Source organism: Phocoena phocoena, chromosome 10 (genome assembly GCF_963924675.1).
Source record: "Phocoena phocoena chromosome 10, mPhoPho1.1, whole genome shotgun sequence".
Taxonomy (NCBI): domain Eukaryota; kingdom Metazoa; phylum Chordata; class Mammalia; order Artiodactyla; family Phocoenidae; genus Phocoena; species Phocoena phocoena.
The window spans coordinates 19,518,890-19,539,865 of record NC_089228.1 but is presented as its reverse complement, the minus strand read 5'-3'; the positions used below and the strand labels follow the sequence as shown (position 1 = coordinate 19,539,865).

General features: G+C 43.2%; 1 protein-coding gene across 11 annotated transcripts in view; it reads right to left on the bottom strand.

Annotated features, from left to right (window-relative positions):
- FOXP1 (forkhead box P1) overlaps positions 1 to 20,976 on the bottom strand; it is a 227,780-nt gene that overhangs the window by 58,079 nt on the left and 148,725 nt on the right. The gene's annotated exons all lie outside the window — the stretch shown is intronic.

Sequence of the window (20,976 nt, the reverse complement as noted above, 5' to 3'; positions counted from 1 at the left end):
CAAGATGGGAAATTAAAAAAAAAAAAAATGAGTACAGGAATTGTTAAACTTGAATGAATTTAGAATTTCATTTCCAGGATGAAACTTGATGGAAGAATGACCATCTCAACATCTGACGGTCAGAGAAAGCCTGTGAGCCCAATCGTTTAAATATACTGATTACGGGTAGCTCACCCATGTGAGAAGCAGAACTTCTGAAAAGCTGCCAAGATCAGTGCTGAATAAATGCTGAATGAAGTGCTGAATAAATAGATGTATTTGATTTTAAAGGGATTTCAACATGCTTGCCCCAAAATGAAACTTCAAAACTTCAGGGTCAATTGTTCAATAAACTATTTTTTACTATGAACTCCCAGGTTGAAAAGTTTTAGGGACAGGGAATCACAACTAGTTCATCTCTACCCACTCGGTACCTAACACAGAACATGGGCTCAATAAATGCGAGACAGACTCATACAGACAATAATATTATTCTATTTAATGTCTGTGTGGATATACACTAAATTAATGTTTGCCTTTTAAAAAATGTCTTGAAGGTACAGACCAGGATGATGCCAATCCACTTGAGAAAAGAGCATTCACACCTTCTATTATTTACTTTTAGTCCAAATATTTAAAACGCAGATAGTACACAATCAAGAAAAGCCACATGGTTTAAATTTCTCCTGATGACCCTTGGTATGTAAAAAATCGATATATTTATTAACACGAAACAGTGACAGCATTTCAGGTTAGGAAGAACCAACTTGCCATGAAAAGTGTAACTACAAAAAAAAAAAAAAAGAAAGTGTAACTACACAAAAACAGGTAATAATTCCTGACATTACCTAATACTAAATACACTCTGTATTATTCAGTATGATGTAATGGTGTCACTGACATTTATTTAAGACTTGTTTTGGTATTTATTCTTCCTATATCAAAGTATACCAGCCAGAGCCTTAATTTCAACACTGACTTTGGACTTTGAGAAGATTTTACATGATGGTTATGGTTTTGCAGCAGTGACTATTCACTACTCCCTTCCCAAGTGCATTACTTAGCCAAAACTTGAACTAGAATCACTGCTAAAACTAAGAACAGCTTCTTACTGCAGCCTGTAGACTTTAGTGGCCCTGTGCTCTTGGTCCTGTAAGCTGATTTTCCCTGCGGTAGTAACCAAGAGAATCATCTTTGAAGGAGAGGAAAAGCACAGACACCTCAGACAAAAGGGAACCCTCCTACACCGTTGGGAACGGAGACTGGTGCAGCCACTACGGAAAACAGTATGGAGTTTCCTTAAAAAACTAAAAATAGAGTTACATATGGTCCAGCAACCCCACTCCTGGGCATATAGCTGAGGGAAACTCTAAGTCAAAAAAATACATGCACCCCAAGAGCCAAGACATCGAAGAAACCTAAGTGTCCATCGACAGATGAGAAGGATAAACTTCCTTCTTGTGTGGTATACGTACACAAAAAAGAATGAAATATTGTCACCTGCAGCAACATGGATGGAGGACCTAGAGATTATCGTACTAAGTGAACTAAATCTGACAGAGAAAGGCAAATTTCATATGGTATCATTTATATGTGGAATCTAAAAAAAAAAAAAAAAACATACAAATGAACTTATTTACAAAACAGAAACAGACTCACAGATATAGAAAACAAACTTACGGTTACCGAAGGGGAAAGGGAGGGGAGAGGACCAATTAGGAGTTTGGGATTGACATACACACTACTATATATAAAATAAATAATCAACAAGGATCTACTGTACAGCACAGGGAACTATATTCAATATCTTGTAATAAACTACAATGGGAAAGAATCTGAAGAAAAAAGAAAAGCACAGACACCTTGCTGTACACCTCAATGCCAATTTTCTTTTCTCCTAAAGGCACACCTCCAGCTTTTCCTGTGCCCTGACCTACGTTCTCACGTCTGCCTTCTAAGTCTCGTCCTATTTGTTTTTTCCCTTTTCCAAATTTGCCCTCTGTTTGTTTTCTCAATTTCTGATTCATCTGTAACAAAAGGTTACATCTGTGCCCATTAAGGTTTATAACTTCTCCCCTTGCCCCCCACCAATCAACCCCAAATTATAAATTGTATTCCATTTCACTAGCATCTTGTTTGATATATTAAGTTACGGAAGACTGCTGGGCATTCTCTAACGGCTCCAACTGATGGAATACATTTTTCTAAGCTTCAATGAGGTATAATTCGTATCCCATACAACTCATTCATTTGAAGTACATAATTCAGGGAATTCCCTGGCGGTTCGGTGGTTAGCGCCGTCCAGTGGTTAGCGTGGTCCTCGGCACTTTCACCGTGAGGGCCTGGGTTCCATTCCTGCTCGGGGAACTAAGATACCGCAAGCCACAGGGTGCGGCCATAAATAAACAAATAAAGTACATAACTCAATGGTGTATACGAAGTATATAATGCAATATTCCCGGGGTTGTAAAACCACCACCACAGTGTAATTTTAGAACATTTTATATCACACCAAAAAGAACCCCTGGACCCATTAGCAGTCACTCCCCTAGTCCCTGCCAACCACTAATCGACCTTCTGCTTCCAGACGTTTGTCTATTCTGAACATTTCATATAAATGGAATCACATAACATGTGGTCTTATGTGTCTGGCTTCTTTCACTTAACGTAATGTTTCGGAGGTCCATCCACACTGTAGCATGTGTCAGCGCTTCATTTCCTTTCTTATGGCTGAATACTATTCCACTTTATGTATCTAACACATCTTGTTCATCCATTCATCTGCTGATCAACAGTTGGGAGGTTTCTACATTTTGGCTATTGTGAATAGTGGTGATACGAAAATACAGGTACATGTACCTGTTTGAGTATAAGTTTTCAATAATTTGGGGTATATAACTAGGAACAGAATTGTTGGGTCATGTGGTCATTCCATGGTTAACGTATTAGCAGACTATTTCCAAAGCAGCTGCACTAGTATTTTTTCAAAATAACTTTTGAAATCACATTGTTCTAAGTTTCAAAGTTTGATTGAGAGGGGCAGCATTATTTGAGGGTTCCAATTTCTCTACATCCTTGCCAACACTAGGTGTCTGTCTTTATCTTAGCCATCCCGGCGGATATAAATTGGTACCTTTTTGTACTTTTGATCTGTGTTTGTTTAAAGATGAATGATGCTGAGCACCTTCTCATGTGCTTACTGATCATTTGCGTGTCTTCTTTAGAGAAATGTCTATTCAGATCCTTTGCCCATTAAAAAACACTGGGTTCAGGCTTCCCTGGTCGTGCAGTGGTTGAGAGTCCGCCTGCCGATGCAGGGGACACGGGTTCGTGCCCCGGTCCGGGAGGATCCCACGTGCCGCGGAGCGGCTGGGTCCGTGAGCCATGGCCGCTGAGCCTGCGCGTCCGGAGCCTGTGCTCCGCAGCAGGAGAGGCCACAACAGTGAGAGGCCCGCGTACCGGCAAAAAAAAAAAAACCACGAAACACTGGGTTCTTTTTATTGTGGACTGCAAAAGTTTTTCTCATGTATATATTTTCTGCACGCAAGTCCATTATGAGATATATGATATGCAAACACCGATTCCCATTCTGTGGACTGTCTTTTCAGTTTCTCGATGGTATGCTTTGAAGCATAAAAGTTTTAGATTTTGATTAAGTCCAATCTTTTCTTTCTCCCCCTTTGTCTCCCTGCGCTTTTGGTGTCGCATCTAAGAAACCACTGACTGAGCCAAACTAATAAAGACCTATTCCTATGTTCTCTTGCAAGAGCTTCAGCACTCACGTTTAATCAATTTTGAGTTAATTTCTGTATTTTGTGTGAGGTAGGTGTCCAACTTCATTTTGCACGTTGTCCCAGCACCATTTGATGAAAAGACTGTTCTACTCCAGATGAACTGTGCTGTGTTGGCACCTTTGCCAAAAGCCAAATGAACATAAATGTAAAGATTGGAGGGTTTTTTTTTTTCTTTTCTCTCTCTCTTTTTTTTTTTTTTGCTTCACTTTTGCTGGATTTCTTTTTCCCAGATGTACTACTCCCATTCTCAAAAGAATTTATACTCAAAATATAAAATAACTCTTGAAATCACATTGTTATAAAGTAAGTTTTGAAGTTTAATTGGGGGGGGCAGCGATAAATTTTTAATAAAAATAAAACTTGAGCAACTGAAGGTTTTAGGGAATGAGTGCCGAGGGACAATTTTTATTTTCCAGATCCTGTTGATCCTTTGTGTGCCGGGAAGTCTTTTCAGAATGTACTTGGTGCACCTCTCTGCCTAACAAATAAGTGGAGTGTAACTTACCCTTTTATTGAAGGTCAGTAATATTTCTCTATGGGGAGGGGTGGGTGCCAGGTGAATGAAAACCTCATTCCGCATTGTAGATGCGCTAAAAACCAGGAACCTGCAAGTCATTTAACTGCCCTGCCCTCCAATTCCTCATTTGAAAACCAAAGGGGATCACACATGATGACCTGTGCTGCTTCTCCCAGTTGGGAACGCCTCCAGCAAACTTCTACCAGTTATGCAGATGAGAGAGGGTGTGGCACAAATGACATACCTTGTTATTGACAAGATGAAGAAGGAGTAGGTGCTTAATGAGGATGGGTTAAAGGAATGAATGAGATCCACGCCCTTACCTCTGCTGGGGGGCGGGGCAGGAAGCTCTCTTCTTCTAAACCCTTCCCCACGCCCCGCAGATACAGACACCAAAAATCGCAACTAACCCCCTTTGCCCACTGGCCACCTGCCTCTTTCCCACCACATTGGCTTTTCATCCATCCAGCCAACGTTAGTGCAATGCTGACCCTGAGGCAGGCAGCCAGGACACTAATGATGAACACCAGTTCTCTGACAAACCACATCTGTGCCTGTCTCTGGCTCAAGTCTCTCCTTGTCTGTCTGTCTGCTTTCCAATTCTTTGGTCTCATGTCCATGCGCACACGCTTCTTTGTGCCCATCCCGTAACACTGTCAGCCATGGAATCTTCCCCACTCAGATCCATCACGGCCTATGATTTTGGTGACCAGGAGATGCTCATTCCTAGCCAAAAACGTGAAACTATTCCAGATACCTCAGGTTTCCAGCAAGGTGTTCTCTTCAAACACAGTTTCCGGGCTACCTATTAATAAAAAGTACTTTCCACTAAACTGTGATCATAACAAGAGCACACGTCAGCGGAAGCCACTGCTGTTTTAAACCTATTTCTTTCTTTTGCTTTAATTCTTTAACGACAACTTACACAAAAGCGATCCTACTTTCCTTCTTTCTCTTTTCTCTTTACTTTTTAGTTCTTATCACATCTCCCCGACTTCTACTTTGCTACCATAACCTACTCTCAGTAAGATTTTAAGTAACGTACCAAATTTCTTAGGTTTGAATATGGGAGCCTGAATTTGATTTCGAGTGATGAAGTGATAACTGAAAATAAAATATCATCAGACTTCAGATGCTTTTACACTAAATTTTCAAGAACGAACTGATATCAAGTATTTCTGATATGCACACTACGTCTACTTGAATGAAACCAAACTAGTTGAGCTGGCTTCGGAACTTGATCACAGATGACCATATAAAAAAGAACAACGTAGATTCACAAGAGCCGAAGAGATGATTACTTATATATCGAGCACAATTTTCCATCTTAGAGTTTATTGTTTGAATACTTTTCATACTAGAGTATAACTCCTCAAAACCAGCCAGGAGTCAAATCCCAGTCTCTTGCAGTAAATAAAAGGACAGGTCAAGTTTCTTCATGTGTTATACGGTAGCATCTGGGGGGAAAGGTCCTACACTGGCCTTGGAAAAGTGCAAATGATACGTGGGAACAGGGGAAAGGGCGACTCAAGCACTGTACCTTTTTTCCTGGTGCCTTTGTGAACATGACCTTTCTCCTTTAACTTTCACTGAAAACACTTCAAGAAGCAAATGGGCTGCTTCTTTTACACTGAAGAGTTGGGACATGACTTTGGCCTTACATTTCCAGCACGCGGCCTTAATCTGTGCTCATTTCGGAAATACTCCATCCTTAGGTGTTTATTAATCAGGTTTCCAAAAGCAAGTTGGCAATCAGCTCTATAATCTCACCGCAAGGAGATGGGCGTTTTACTAAAGCCCATTAAAGGGCCTACTCTAGAGCAAGGAAAGATGGAGTCCTCTGCAAACTGGTAGATGCACACACAGGCTTCTCCCTTTCCCTCTCCCACGCAGTGAATCCTTGACTCTCCTTCCCCAGAACATTCATCGTCTCAATTTTCTGCTGCTTTTCAAATCATGTTTAATTAGAGGATTTCACATTCCCTTGTGATATGATATTCATGAGGAAAACTTGCAGTTGGAGTGACTGTGAATTAGTCTGTTAAGTGCCAGATTTGTGCTTTTAAACAATGATGGAGATTATTGTTATTATCTGCTCTCAATATTGTGCCTCGAGACGTGAGGGCTACCTTAAGTAACTTCGCATCTGAAATACAAGCTATTAACTATTTACATCCGTTCCCCTCCCCCCCCACAGAAATACAAATTATCCTGAAAGAAATACAGCGTCACCTTTCTACAACGGACCCCATTAGGGCACGGGCAACTAACGTGGTGAGCTGGGTGACTGAGTTACATAAAAATACCCTCGCTTTCGGAGTTATGGATTCACGCTCAGGTAGACTGGAAAACAATTTTGACATCAGATCTGTGACTTCTCAGGGGTAGCTTTTTATAAACCCTGTTTAAGTTAATCAGTTTCAAGAAAAAGTAAAAACTTGTAATATGTATATGCAGGTATGGCAAACGTTGAAGATGGCAAGGGAATGACTCAAAGATTGTTGCGTGGGATAAAAGGATTAAAACTGGATCTATAGGTAAGGATGCGCACTCTGCCTTTTTCCATTGCTAATCAAAGACTAATGCTTCTCAAATTCTCTTATAGCTGTAAATCACCTGGACATCTTTTTAACATGGAGATTCTAATCCAGCAGTTCTAGGGTGGGACCCAAGACTACGCATGTGTAGCACACTCCTGGATAACGCTGATGCTGTTGGACCCTGGAGCTCTAAGGAGCTTGAGAGTTCCCTGTTCTGGATCTGACCTAAAAGTGAGCGTACTTACAGAAACATACGTGAGCTGTCTTCTCTGTTAACTGTGGGGTGAAAAGCAAACTGGGGATGGATAAATATGGAAAGCGGAGACACTGGGCAACCTCACCTAGCAATAAGTACAAACTCATGAAAACTCTCACTGGCCCAAAGTTATTTAAGAATTATATGCAAGTCTTTTTTTTTTTTTTTAAATATAACGAAACAGGTAAGACTAAAGGAAGTCAGCACCGGGAAGAGGCCATCATCTCCTGTTTCTATTCAGCAAACACCAGTTCCACGTTAGCACGGATCTACTGAGTGACTTGGCCAGTCAACAGTGTTTGCCAGGTACTCTACTGGTCAGTAGTACCCCGGAGCACACTGTCGAATCTGGCTTTGACAACAACTCAAAGCTTCACAGGTCCCAGACTCTAGGGCTGCCTTGGGTATCCTCTAAGCCTTCATGGCATCCCTGAACCTGGGAGGAGAGGATGTATGTGTGAATAAGTAGGATCTTGAATTAACTTTCTTAGGAAGGGGAGTGACGCACTTGGGCTTTTCTAGGAAACCAGCGGGTATCATGAAAGCAGGGTTTCAATCCACTTGGCACAGTACCATATGCAGTCAAGGCCCCTCCTCAGTAGAGAGGGAAATCCTACCAAAATATCCCAATAGGTGATATACACGGACTCAACGGTGGCCCACACGACGTCAGGAAGAACAAGAGTGCGTATTCCTACAAACCGGCAGATTTACTTTAATTTATTTGTATTAGCCAAAAATATACCTAGCGTCTGCAACTTCTGGTTTCACAGATGTCGTGTCTAAGGATGAGGCTTATTTTATTCAAATTAAAAATGACTCGATTTAAAGAAAATAATATAAATTACAATAGTCATCTAAGCAGATACGGCAAACCTCGTGACAGTGGGGCACACATTCAAATGACTAAACTTTCAGAAAACAAAAGTGCGTGAAGGAGTCCTCAAGGAGAGGCAGTCTGTAACTGGGTTTACTTCCTGAGTCGACAGTGACCCAGTGGTAAGTCTCTTTTTGAATTTTCAATAGGGAAGGAAGAGCCTCAGAATTACCCTTGACTGATGGGACAAAGACCCACAAAAGCCACAAGAGCACAGGGCAGTGTGTCGGATGCTTCGAGGACTAGACCCTATCCTTTAGGACCAGGGAGCATCCTATGTGTAGACTATCGATGTTAAATCAGCTGCTTCACCAATGGGGGGCCATGATGACAGGTCATAAGTCTGGCAGTCACTCTCTTCACCATCCCCTCCAATCTGGCTCTACCTCCCTTTTCAGATTCACTGGGCAAAACACGCCATCTTGATTCTCAGAAGCCTGTGGCACAGCAAGACAACGGAGCAGAGAAGGAGAGGGGGCGTACCTGTGGGCTGGTCGGTGTGTGCTGATCCATCACCAACACAGAGCGGGTGATGACAAAGGCCGAATGCCTGTTTGCATGGTGACAAGTGAAGGGATACATAAAGGAAAAGGACAAGAAGAGGCAGAGGTCCAGCTTTTGTTTCTGACACCCATAAGGGCGATCGCTATGCTGAGGTTGTCAGTGAGAGCTTCCCACTGGCAGCATTAACACTGGGATCTTGTTAAGAAAACAGAATGCTTTCCAAAGAGGGGCTGTGAGCAACTGTGTCAATACAGACATAGGGACCACTAATCCAAAAGATATTAACACCATTAGGCAGGCATGCGCATCATGTCCATGCAAGTGTTTGCACTGGTGAGTCACGAGGTCTGTGTGGAACCCTGTCCATATGTTAGAGGAAACAACAAGACCCGGAAAACCAAAGAGCATAAACGAAAGTTCCAACACTTAATTCTTCTCATTTAATCCCTGCCCCTGACACTCTGTGGAAGTCAGCACAAGCATACTCCAGAACCAGAAGAATCACGTAACAGAAGCGTGAGGGCCAGATCAGGAAGCAGGAGGTGAAGGGACAAGGGACTTAGAGAAATAAAGTGGCTCAAAACCATTAGGCACTTGCATTTATGTTTCCTAAGAATTACTTCCTACTTTATGTCATTCCTTTTATGTCTCAGCAGTACAAGATGCTTCATTAATGGTCACTGGATTAAACTCTTCTCTGCCTTCGATTCAGCGTTTTTGTTTGTTTGTCTTGGTTACTAGGGGGCTTTTTCTGGCCACGCCACGTGGCACGTGTGATCTTAGGTCCCCGACCGGGGATCGAACCCGCACCACCTGCAGCGGAAGCGCGGAGTCTTAACCACTGGACCGCCAGGGAAGTCCCTCCGCGTGTTTTACGGAACACCTACTTTGTGCTTAAGCACCGTGTTGGGTTCCTCGATCAGAGTCTATAAACTGGGATGCGTAAGAAGATCCGTGGGAGGGTGCAGGGATAATATTACCGCTTCTGTATGCATGTGTTAATATTAGAACTTTTGTATGAATAGATACTTGTGTACCTATGTGTATACATTTCTCACCTTCTTACTCTTTAATTTTTGTACTACAGGTACTATGTTAAGCATGTATATAATTGATTAAAAGTATCTTTAGTAGGGGTGCATACTCGGCAGTTTTAATATTCATGGGGTGACTAATCAAACACATTTGGAGGTCATTGGTATAGACTGTGACTACGTTCTCATCCTCTCCAGAAGAGTTCTGCCCAATTCCCCAGTTGAGGGGAAAGAGAGAGAATTGAACAGACGGCTGGAACATAAAATTCGGTAATATTAGATCTGGGCCTTTGAGTATCAATTGAAGCTCAATGCTCAAAGGAATAGGATGAGAGAAGGCAGGTGACTAAAGCACAAAAAGCAATTTCATACATAAAAAAAAAAAAAAAAATTTAGAAAGAGCCAGAGTACTTACAAATGATTTAAAGGCCAACATCAGGACATTTTAAAATGAATTTTGTTCCATGAAATAGTTCACACTGGGTCACAGTCTCAAGACCTGTTCTCTTTGAAATGTTGAGTCTTGGCACTGGACCCAGACTGTCCGAAAGACTAGTGAATAATAGTTATCAAGATCCCTCCTCTGTCACTTTGAATCGGAGAAGGGGAAGAACGCCATGGAGTCAGGACAGATGTTGGGAGGTCCTACAGCAGTGGTTCTCAGAGTTCGGTCGCTGGGAACTTGTCAGGGATGCCCATGCTTAGGCCTCACCCCAACTTACCGAATCAGACACGGTAAGGCTAGGGTCCAGCCATCTGTAGTTTAGCCAGTCCTCCAGATGATTCTGAGGCAAGCTAAAGACTGAGAATCAATGTAACCAGAAATCCACATTTTCCCTCCTGGTTGGAGCACATAAGTATCAATATCGACAAAGACTAACCAGGTACTTCTACAGCATCCGTGGCCAACGGGTAGCTACTACTATGAACGAGTTCCTGAGCCTTATCAAATTCATAAATTCACTGTATTCTGAACACGCGGTCTCTGCAGTGAGATGCAGCACCAACCACATGCCAGGCTGGCTGTGCTAGATGACCGGGGTGTGGCATTCGACAAGGGACATGGAACCTTTCCCTCCTGGAGTCCACTGCATCCAAAAATCTCACCTGATGCAAACGTGGGGGGTGTGTGGAAATACAGACGTGACGATATTCCACCAGTGCTCATGTTTAACAAACTATACACTCCATCACATTTTGCCTATCTTCATATCACTGCATTATTTCCACTGCGCTGGCAGGTGTCTGCCTCTGTGTTTGTCTCTCTAGACTGTGAGCTCCTTAAGGGAAAGACCTACGTTCGAGCCATCTTTTAATTCCCAGAATCTATAGAGTTATTAGTATGTAAATGCTCAATAAAGGCGGCGTGAACGAATAAATGACTTTAACAATAAACAAGAGTCATTAATATTTAATTAATTAAATCATCAATAATCACTTAATATTCACGGAGCACTGCCTGTGTGCCAGAGACTAAAATGTGTACGAACTCATTTCATCTATGAGGCCAGGCTTGGTAACATACCCGTTTCACAGAGGGCGCACTGAGGCGCACCAAGATTAAGTACGTGGAGCGGGCCCGCCTGCCCTGGAATGCAGGCCGTCCGGTTTGAGTCCACACTCCTCACCACTAAACAACAAAGCCGCCCCTGCACTAATCGAGGTAAGAGCCATGATCTAGCAAAACATGCCTCAAGGTCCTCTGCTTCTGCTGTGCCCTCTGCCTGGAGAGCTCTCCCCTGACTTCTTCATGTCTGTTCAAGGGTCACTTCCTCAGAGAGGCTTTGCCAAACCCATTTATCCAAACAGTGACCTTAGCCCCGCTCTTCCTGCTTCACTTTTTTTTTTTCTTCAGATCTTAATTCTATCTGTCTTTTTTTTTTTTTTTGCGGTACGCGGGCCTCTCACTGCTGTGGCCTCTCCCTCTGCGGAGCACGGGCTCCGGACGCGCAGGCTCAGCGGCCATGGCTCACGGGCCCAGCCGCTCCGCGGCACGTGGGATCTTCCCGGACCGGGGCACGAACCCGTGTCCCCTGCATCGGCAGGCGGACTCTCAACCACTGCACCACCAGGGAAGCCCCCTATCTGTCTTTTTATTACGTGATTATTTGTTTGTTCTATTTCTCTTCCACTGCAACATCAGCTCCACGAGGTCAGACTTTGTCAAGCTCACGGTTCTATCCCTCGAAGCCTAGGACACCTGGGACGGGGTTAGTGAAGTTTTGCAGAATAAGCGGACCTGCCTGGTGACTTCTGTCCTGCAAAGGCAGGCTTTTTTTTGTTGTTGAACTCTGGACAACTTCCCCATTTATCCTTGTTAAGTTTCTCTTACTTCTGTCTGTACAATCCTCTAATTTATTCAAACACTACTGGATTATTCCAGCTCTTGGTGTCATTTTTTTTTTTCTAATTAAAGTAAGCTGCCATTTATTCCTCACACTGATCTTTAACACGGAGACATCTTGTTCTCGTCGTAAATATGACTCATACGGAAAAATGTAAGTTGAATATAGGGGCTCATGTATACCAGAATGTTACCATCAATATTTCAGATATAAAAAAAGGAGACACGAAGCCAGAGATGCCTGTCCAATTTGAAGGTCTATAAGTAATCATTTCAGTGGAGTTTTTTTAGCCTTTTGGATGTATAACCTGAAATTCCACCAGATGACTAAAATAGCCCCTCTTGAAAGCAAATACCACATCATTTACACAAACACTTTAGGTTTCTCTTTCCTTTTGCCATAATACACCTTCAAACTCAACATTCACAGCCAGGATGTAAAATACACACACAGAACAGATCCTTCAAAGACAGACCTCAACATATTTTTTTAAAAAAAAGGAAAGAAAGAAAGAAAGAAAGAGAAAGAGAAAGGAAAGGAAGATCAACTTGCCATTTGACTGATTTCCTTGAAGACTATAAAAGGAATGAAATCTGAAGGTCATAAAAGTGTGACCATTTGTTTAGGGAAGTCTTACAGGTAGTACAAATACATCAGCTACAGTTGCTATGGGGTCTGTTTGTTTACCAAACGAGAATCCAAATAGTTACACAAAAGCAGAACAACATTTGGGGAGATAAATGGAGAAGGCTTTGCCTTCTGGTAAAATTTCCAAAGTGCCTTTTAAAATGTTCCTGTTTTTCACCTTCTTCACTGGGAAATCTGTTTTCTAGATTCTCCCTTTTCAGTTCTAGCCCTCCAAGGAATGTCTTACTCTCAGATTTCTAAGGCTGGTAATGATTTGCTTTTCCTTTTCCCTTTCTCTTTTTTAAGATGTAAAAACTAAAACCACTAGCCCAGCCACCCAAACTGTACAATGAAAGTAAGTTCTCACAATACAAAAAAAAGAGAGAGAGAGAGAGAGAGAGAGAGAGAGAGAAACAAAATCTGCAGAGTTTATAGACGAATTCTAGGACAGGCACGTCATACTTAAATTGACTTAATTCACGAACAACGACCCAGAAAGGTGTGTGTGTACGTGTAAATGACTTTCTATGAACCAGGTATGTTTCACGGACCTGAATTATACCTGCTGGGTTAACCATTGGCTTCTAAAAAATAAAGGGGGGGAGGGGTTACGTGGGAAGGAAACCAGCAAGACTGTTCTGCAATTTCTTAGTTAAGCGTGTGCGTGCGCGTGTGCGCGCGCGTGTACGCGATCACTCAGATCTGCCATTAAGCCAAGCGCACCACGGAGGTCGCTGGGAGTGGAGGGCTTCTCTTCACACTACACTGACCACGGTACCCACCAGGCCCAGCCCCGGCGCCTTTCTGTGAATGGGACACGCTGCCATATGGACGAAGACACTGAACAAGCTGTACAAGTCCTGGCCACATGTGCCCAGGGGACTGTCCCGCAGTCACACCACCTGGGCTGTGGCAATTGTGCTCTGTCTGTGCAGAGGCGCGGAGGAGCCCAGCAGGATGTTATTTCTGAGTACACACAAAAAGGAAAATTACAGTTAGGAGAATTCTCTGGCTAGCGTATCTGTTGCTCAATTCCCGAAATAGTTTCCCAGAGGAACGGTTATCTGTTTTATTCACACAGGCAGAAATGACAAGCTGGAACACATATTAACAATTTCCCTTTGTGAGCTTCCACTATTGTTTTAATGAGGAGAATATGCTTTGTAATATACTTAGGCCTTGACGGAGCACAAAGCGCGGTGGAATGAAGAAAGTGAGGACGGCCGTACACGTGAGGCCGCTCACTTGTATCACCCGAGCGAGCAGGTCTGCACAGTGGTGCCTCCCTTGGAAAGAGCCGCAGAGCCAGGCTGCCAGGTGGCCCTGGTGCAAAATGGCATCTTGGTAAATCTTGAAAAAGGACGTGCCTTCCATTTCAGCCTCTTGGATAGGTTCCTCCTCACTGGGCCCCATCGCTGGCTGAAAAGCACGGGACTCCTAGTTGTCACTGAAGCGAGAAGGCCACTAGGAGTTTTCCAAGTCACACAGCGTTCCGTTGACCCTTGGCCTCCCTTTCCACTTTTGGATGGATCCATAGCCACCAAAGAAAATTTTCTATTCAGTTAGTCTAAGGGGTAAAGTGTACATTTCAACCAGACTCTTTTACAGGTAAAAGGGCAAAACCCAGTACAACAGGCTATGCCATCAGAGCTCCCAAAAGACGGGTCCTCACCGTTCTTCTGTCGTGTGCTTTCCTTTTCACCCTTGGTATGGAATAAACGTTAAGAAAGCTAACGTACATTAGGTGTTTCCACACAAGTGCGAGCACCTATGGGATACCTGGGTGCCAACCAAGGGAGAGGGTGGAAAAAACCCTGTCGGCAAGAGCACCTCATCAGGAAAGAATGACTAACCTCCATAATGAAAGAAAATGGGGGCTCAAAGCTGATCTTTCACGAGAAATCTGGGACATTGGACATGAAATGGCCCATGGTTGAGATTCATATTAAGCAGTATCCCAAGGGAGAAAAAAAATGAAAATCAACCGAATTTAAGAGAAACTTGTAAAACAAATGTGACTCTCCAGACCCATGATGTCATTTTATTGGAAAGTATTTATCATTTAAACACAATAAATAGAAAAAGATTTATAGGGTCTAATGATGCTGTGCTATGGTAAAAGGCATTTTATTGAGATAAGACGTAACAGCTGTTTGAAAATAACAGTTGGGTTTTTCTTTTCATCACCCCATGAAGTGAACAGTCAAGAAAATCCATAAGTCGATCCCCCAGGATGTGGCAGTATTTTCAAGGTGTCCTCCCTTTGCCCTCCCTGAACGTGTGGAATGACGGGAGGTGACACGGCACCATGGCACACCACCCTAAGAGAAGCTTTCCTTCTACTTCTAAAACCCAGAAACAACTGGTTTCAAGCAGAAGGAGGAAACTGATCACAGCTCTTCTAAACGCGATGATCGCCAAACACCCAGTAGCACTTTGGGGCATGAAATGTTGATATGTCCCCAGGAGCGTCTTTCCGACATAAGCAGGGACAGTTTTGGCCTAAACAGGCAACTTCCCCTGCAGATAGACGTGGGACAGCTGACGCTGCCAAGGGTCTGCTTTGGGGCAGAAAGCAGCACCTGAGTGTAGGCCTCTGCAATTGGCCGCACCCTCGTCTCTTTCCTGTCCCTACAACACCTGACAGGACATGCCCCGCCTGCTTTCTATATTCTCCACTTCTCATCACCTGTGTGCAGCGCCCTGCCTTCCCTCTTTGCAAAAAGATGCGGCGGGGGAGAAGAACGGGCCGCAGAGAAACGCGTGGGGCTTCTCCCTAGTTATGGCCCAACCTTGGAAGGTTACGGCCTGGTTCTGATCCCCAAGCTCTATCCCCTGGAGGCTGTAACCCAGAGTCTGGGGTGGAGACCAGGTGGTTCTGATGAGCAGAGTGGTTCCCATCTGGGAACCAGCAGAACATGGCAGCCACTGCAAGGACTTTAGGCTCGGGGACACCCTGGTTCCAGTCCCTGCCTGGTCCCTAGCTAGCTGGTTGGCTCACGCAAGTTATAAATTTCCTCTGGGCCCAGCACTACCTGTACAAAGAGAACAGGACCCCACAGGGTTGTCGTGAGGATACAATGGGAAAATCAGTATTAACGCTTCTGTCGAGTCCTTTATGCATTGTGACTGGCACAAAGGAATAGTTCAATAAAAGTTAGCTGCCTGATCATCACCACCATACGCCAGCTTCTGATTCCTTCCAGCAGTAGCAGTACCGGTACCCTGTTGGCTCACCCCGGAATCGCAAACCACTGGTTCTGTGGACTGAACGTGTCTGGGAGCATCATCAAAATGTGGGGGGGAAACTCTGTTCCTTCCAGCAGCGTCCAAACCCAGGTCAACTGAGCACGCTAACCTGCAGCGCTTCTCAAGCTTGAACGGGCGCGTCAAGGCCCCGGGCACTGGGTTAAAATGCAGACCCTGATTCAGTAGATCCAAGGTGGGGCCCGAGAGTCTGCATTTCTAACGAGCCCCCACCTGATGCTGAAGTTGCTGATCTACAGCCTTCGAGGAGCAAGAATCTAGGGTAGGCACGACCAACAGAAAATTCCCACACCCCATCTCAGACCAATGGAATCTTCACAGGAGAGGCCTAGGAAGCAGTTATGTTTTAACAAATACCTGTGACATTATCATCAGGCAATCTGGGAAACACTGGTCTGATGGTTGACCTTGGAGTCGGCCAGCTTTTTCTGTAAAATGGCCAGATGGTAAATGTTTTACTCTTGGTGGGCTATACGCTTTCTGCTGTGACTACTCAAGCCAGCCATTTTTTTTTTTTTTTTTTTTAAATCTTTATTGGAGTATAATTGCTTTACGATGGTGTGCAAGCCAGCCATTGTAGTGTGAAAGCAGCCACAGACTTTGTGTAAATGAATAAGCCTCACTGTGTTCCAATAAAACTTTATTTACAAAATAAGAAGTGGGCCGGGCTTGGCCGGTAGGCCATAATTTGCTGACCTGTGTAATAGATCAAACGCCTCAACCTATATGGGCAAGAAGTAGCAGTGAGAATTCTGAGGACAATTTGGGACAACGTGACTGCAGGTTCTCCAAAAGAATCTAACGGGGAGGGAAGATTTGGGGTCGCTAGTTTGCTCAAGTGCTTCGAATCAAAAGAAATACAAAAGAAATGATCTGATTTTCAAACTACAAAAAAAAAAAAAAAGGTTGAAATGAGGAAGACCTATTCAGAGTCACAAGACCTAGAGCTTACTACTTAAATTTCTGGCTCCAGAGGCCCTAAATATGAATATGAAAATATGCAAAAAAGCTAAATGCTTGTGTAACCAGAAGAGTTCTGAAACCAAGCTTCTAGAATGTTAGCGAGGAAACCAAGAGCACCAATATTTACTCATCAACAGAGGATTTAGTTAAAAAAAAAAAAGAAAGAAAGAAAGAAAGGGAAACGAAACACCAAGCATGTCCACGACTCAGAGTCCCTTGCCTTTTGAAAACAGAAGGGCTGGTCAACACAAATGTTATTGTTATACAGTCAAATCCACAGCAATATGTCAAGAGGCCACAAATCAAAAACAGAGACTGTGAATCAAGTGAAACTGTCTGAAAGTCCACGAGCCAAGCAAAAACCTTCAGGGGTTATTTGAAGGCAGCTGCCAGCTAGGAAGTGTGGAAATGGCAAGCAATTGGAATACACAGGGCTGTGTCAACAGATGAGAAGGAAAAGGAAGGTACCTTGTGGGGACAGAAGGCAGGTTAGGCCTCAGAGAGAGAGAGAGAGAGAGAGAGAGAGAGAGAGAGAGGGTGGGGGGAGAAAGAGAGAGGGGTGGGGAGAGAGAGAGGGAGACAGAGGTGCCCAATGTGGGTCACCTGATTCTCAGAATACGACAGCCTCAAAGCAAGAAGAGGCCGCACAACCTGGGACCTCTCCAGAGTTTAAAGAAACCTTTCACCAAATGCTTAAGGAAAACCTTGGAACAAATACTTAGAAGAGCTATGCATCTGAGACACATTCAAGTTATAAAACATCTACTAATGGTGGTTGAACTAAAAGCAAAAAGCTGGGGAGGATCAGAAAAAAGGCCTATCTCTGACATGGACTACAGAGGGACAGCTGAAACAGAATAGAGACCAGATGATGTGTTCAATGAGGAAACGCAAGATTTATAAGGCAGGAAGGAAAGTCAGGATACACCGAAAGGAGGGAGAGGCTTGTTTTGCATCTGCCTGTGTGCAAATCCTGCATGGGGTCCATTTTTGTTCTTTATGTGCCATTTCAGACCGTAAATGATTTACATACTGCAAATCCTCTCCACCCACCCTCCCTTCGCGAGACGCCTAGGAACTATCTGTATCCACCTTAACAGAGGGAACTCTAGGATTTTAAGTCAGTACACGTGCTGTTGAATTGAATTTTCCCAATTTCTTTTAGGAGCACTGATTTTAGTTTATCATAATTAAGTGTTCACTTCTATACTGAATGGAATCTCTAAGTGCTGTTTTATGAAGTAAAAGAGAGACTTGAATTTCAATCTCGGCTATGCCACTAACGAGTTCTGTGACCCCAGGTCACTTATTTAAATCTTGACGGTTCAACTTCCTCACCTGTAAAATGGGTATAATAAACCCTCCTGTTTCCCAGCAGTCACGTGGCTAAAACTGAGACATCCCTCCAAAGGTAAGAGTTTAGCCAGCTGCTTGGCACAGAGAAAAAAATGGATTAAATGAGAGTTCCCTGCCCTTTCCCTAGTGCACCATGATATAATGTGATAGAATTTTAATTCAGGCAATTACTTAAGTCGTAATTGCTATTTGTATTTACATAGCTGCTTTGATCCTAGAAGCTCAGAGGGCTTTACTAAATTTAGCATTTTAATAAATGTTTCATTTGCACGCCGTTGATTTTGTTTACCCACACCAAAACTTGGAATTTCCTAAAGTGAGACAGTCAGACAGAGTTACGGAAACGAGAGAGTTATCTTCCGTGTTTACAGGTATCCCGGGTCAGAGTTTTGTCTATTTACCAAAGAAGTCATGACGCCCTGGTCCTGTGGAATTATATGACAGTAAGAGGTAGTATGAATGTGCCTGCTTCCCTTTGTAGCTCTCTTTAGCTCCTGCCTTTTGAACTCCATTCCCACCACGCTTCTCTCAGGCCCTGACAACACAGGTAGGTTTATCGCGCCAATGAATATATACATACTACGTGTATATATAATATATATATAAAATATATATATAAAATCAGCACAATAAACATTCATTAAATCCTCAGGAGGAAATCAAAGCACGAAGCATGGCGCCAGTGCCGAATTCTAACGACGCGGAAGGCCCGTGATTGCATGGGGACAGGATCTTAACAAGCCTTGATGTGAGCGTGGGCAACTGCCTCGCAAATCACATGGGCCGCTCCTCCCCTGACGGTGCTGAATATTGATACATGGCTCTACCCTGCGCAACGGGGAAGTGGGTTTCTACTGGCAATCTTTACCAAAGTGTGTTTTTTTTTTTTTTCTCCCTTCTCTACACTCAAGGGTTTACCCTGAATGATTTAATTATAATTTTCCTTGTGTAAGACAAATTAAAGAGGAGAGTAGGAGTGTCGGGCCAAGCACATGATTTATCTCCTGAACAGATTGCAGCTCACCAAACCCCAGAGCTGCTGCTGCGGCGGCTGCTCGTGGGAGCCCGAAGGATGCAAGGGGGCGGGGGAGGTCTTCCACATGGCATGGAAACACGCGGCCCAGTCCTGATCGGGAGACGCCTCGCAACTTGGAAAACACACCAAAACTCTCGCGATATCACCGTGGCCCGATGAATTTTTACACAGAGCGCTCCCCAAGTCCTTTCAGAAAGAATCCTTAAAGCTGGTAACCTAAGCTACAGGTCCAGGAGCACCGGGGGTGGGATGTGGTGGGGAATATCACGTAGCAATCAAGGGAGAGCTTCGAAAGAGATCCATTTCACAAATGCCCTTGGTGAGTAAGGGATGAAACTTCTCCCAGGGACTCCTGAGACAAATGACAACTCACTGTGTAAGTGAGAACATATTTCGATAGTGACAGCTTTTTTTTTCTTTTTTTTAACCATCTTCCTCTGTTTCAACAGTAATATCACACGAGATTTTAAAATAAACCCTCAGAGGGTAAAAACACTCATTTATAAGTCCTTATATACAAAGCTGGCTAACTAATAATTGAATTTCTAGTGATCAATTTTTTAAGTCTGTTAAGTTTTTGACATACCTTTAACCTAAGGTACTCATTTGCCAAATTTGCTACGTTCGGTTAAAATGTGCTGACTAGAATCTGTTTTAACCCAGCCACGCCCAGGAACCTCCCAGGTAATAGAACCTGAGAGGTCCAAGAGGTTAAGCACGTAGCATATAATTTCATAGTTGCTTCTTCTTTGCATGAACAGTTGGAAAAGTCAGCCTGTTTTTATATCCAGTTTAAGGTTCAGTGGAATCGAAATACTTTTCTGATCCTTATTCGAATGCTGGCAGGTAGTATAAATGAAGATTAAGCCCAACTTTTGTGCAGACACATAAGGACCATAAAACGAGAAATCCAACAAACTGATTCTCCTATAATTAGACTGCCTCTGAGATCCATTTACTTTCGAATGCACCTTAAGACATGAAAAGGGCTATTCTTCTCCTATTCGCCTCCTTGCTAATCTACTACCTGACTCCAGATACATAACCTTTTAGAATGAAACTGAGCATGGTGCATCTAAACAGGGAGAGCTTTCCGTGTCACAGGAAATCTGTGCAGGCTCCACAATGGCTGACAAGATTACAACAAATACCTGAAGTGCATCAGTTGGCATTTTTCAGCGTATGGTCTCCTGCTCTGCCTATGGATAAAGATGTAATTTGATCCCTCTGCAGTAAACGAACAGCATCAACCTCAGGGTACCAAACGCAAGGACAGCAAAGGACAGCAGCCTAGAACCTTTTCTTCAAGAGCTATCTAAGGTCTAGTTTGTTTGTTTGTTTACTTACAAAGGCATTCTAAAAGATTATAAAGCGAGAGCTAAGACTGGTCTCCAGACATCTAAATCTATGCTCACTAGAAACAAAAGAAGCCACATTTGGTCCAATGGCTCCAAATTAATTCTTACTGCCCACCATTCTGTTTTTCAAGCTCTTCTAAACCAGTTAAGTTATAAGCATCTCTTAGTCCTTCTGTGTCTGCCACAGAAACTCTAAAGTGATTTTAAAAGGACAGTTGCAAGTTCTGGCTAAAACATATACAATCTCATCTCTGGAAACCTCTCATGGTTTTTACACAAACATTCATATACTGTTTTCTGTGTTTACTAAGCTCTAAATGGATAAAATGTTGCTGGTATAAAGATACACATCTAATTAAATCAGTGGGCTTCTTAAGGTTCAATATTTCAAGAAATACATGAAATTATATGTGTAACTGCTTAACTGAAAAATAAAATTCAAAATTCTTTCACTGGGTCACTTTTATTAAAACAACCAAAATAATCTGGTTTTCCTGATGGAAGTGACACTTACTATCACCTA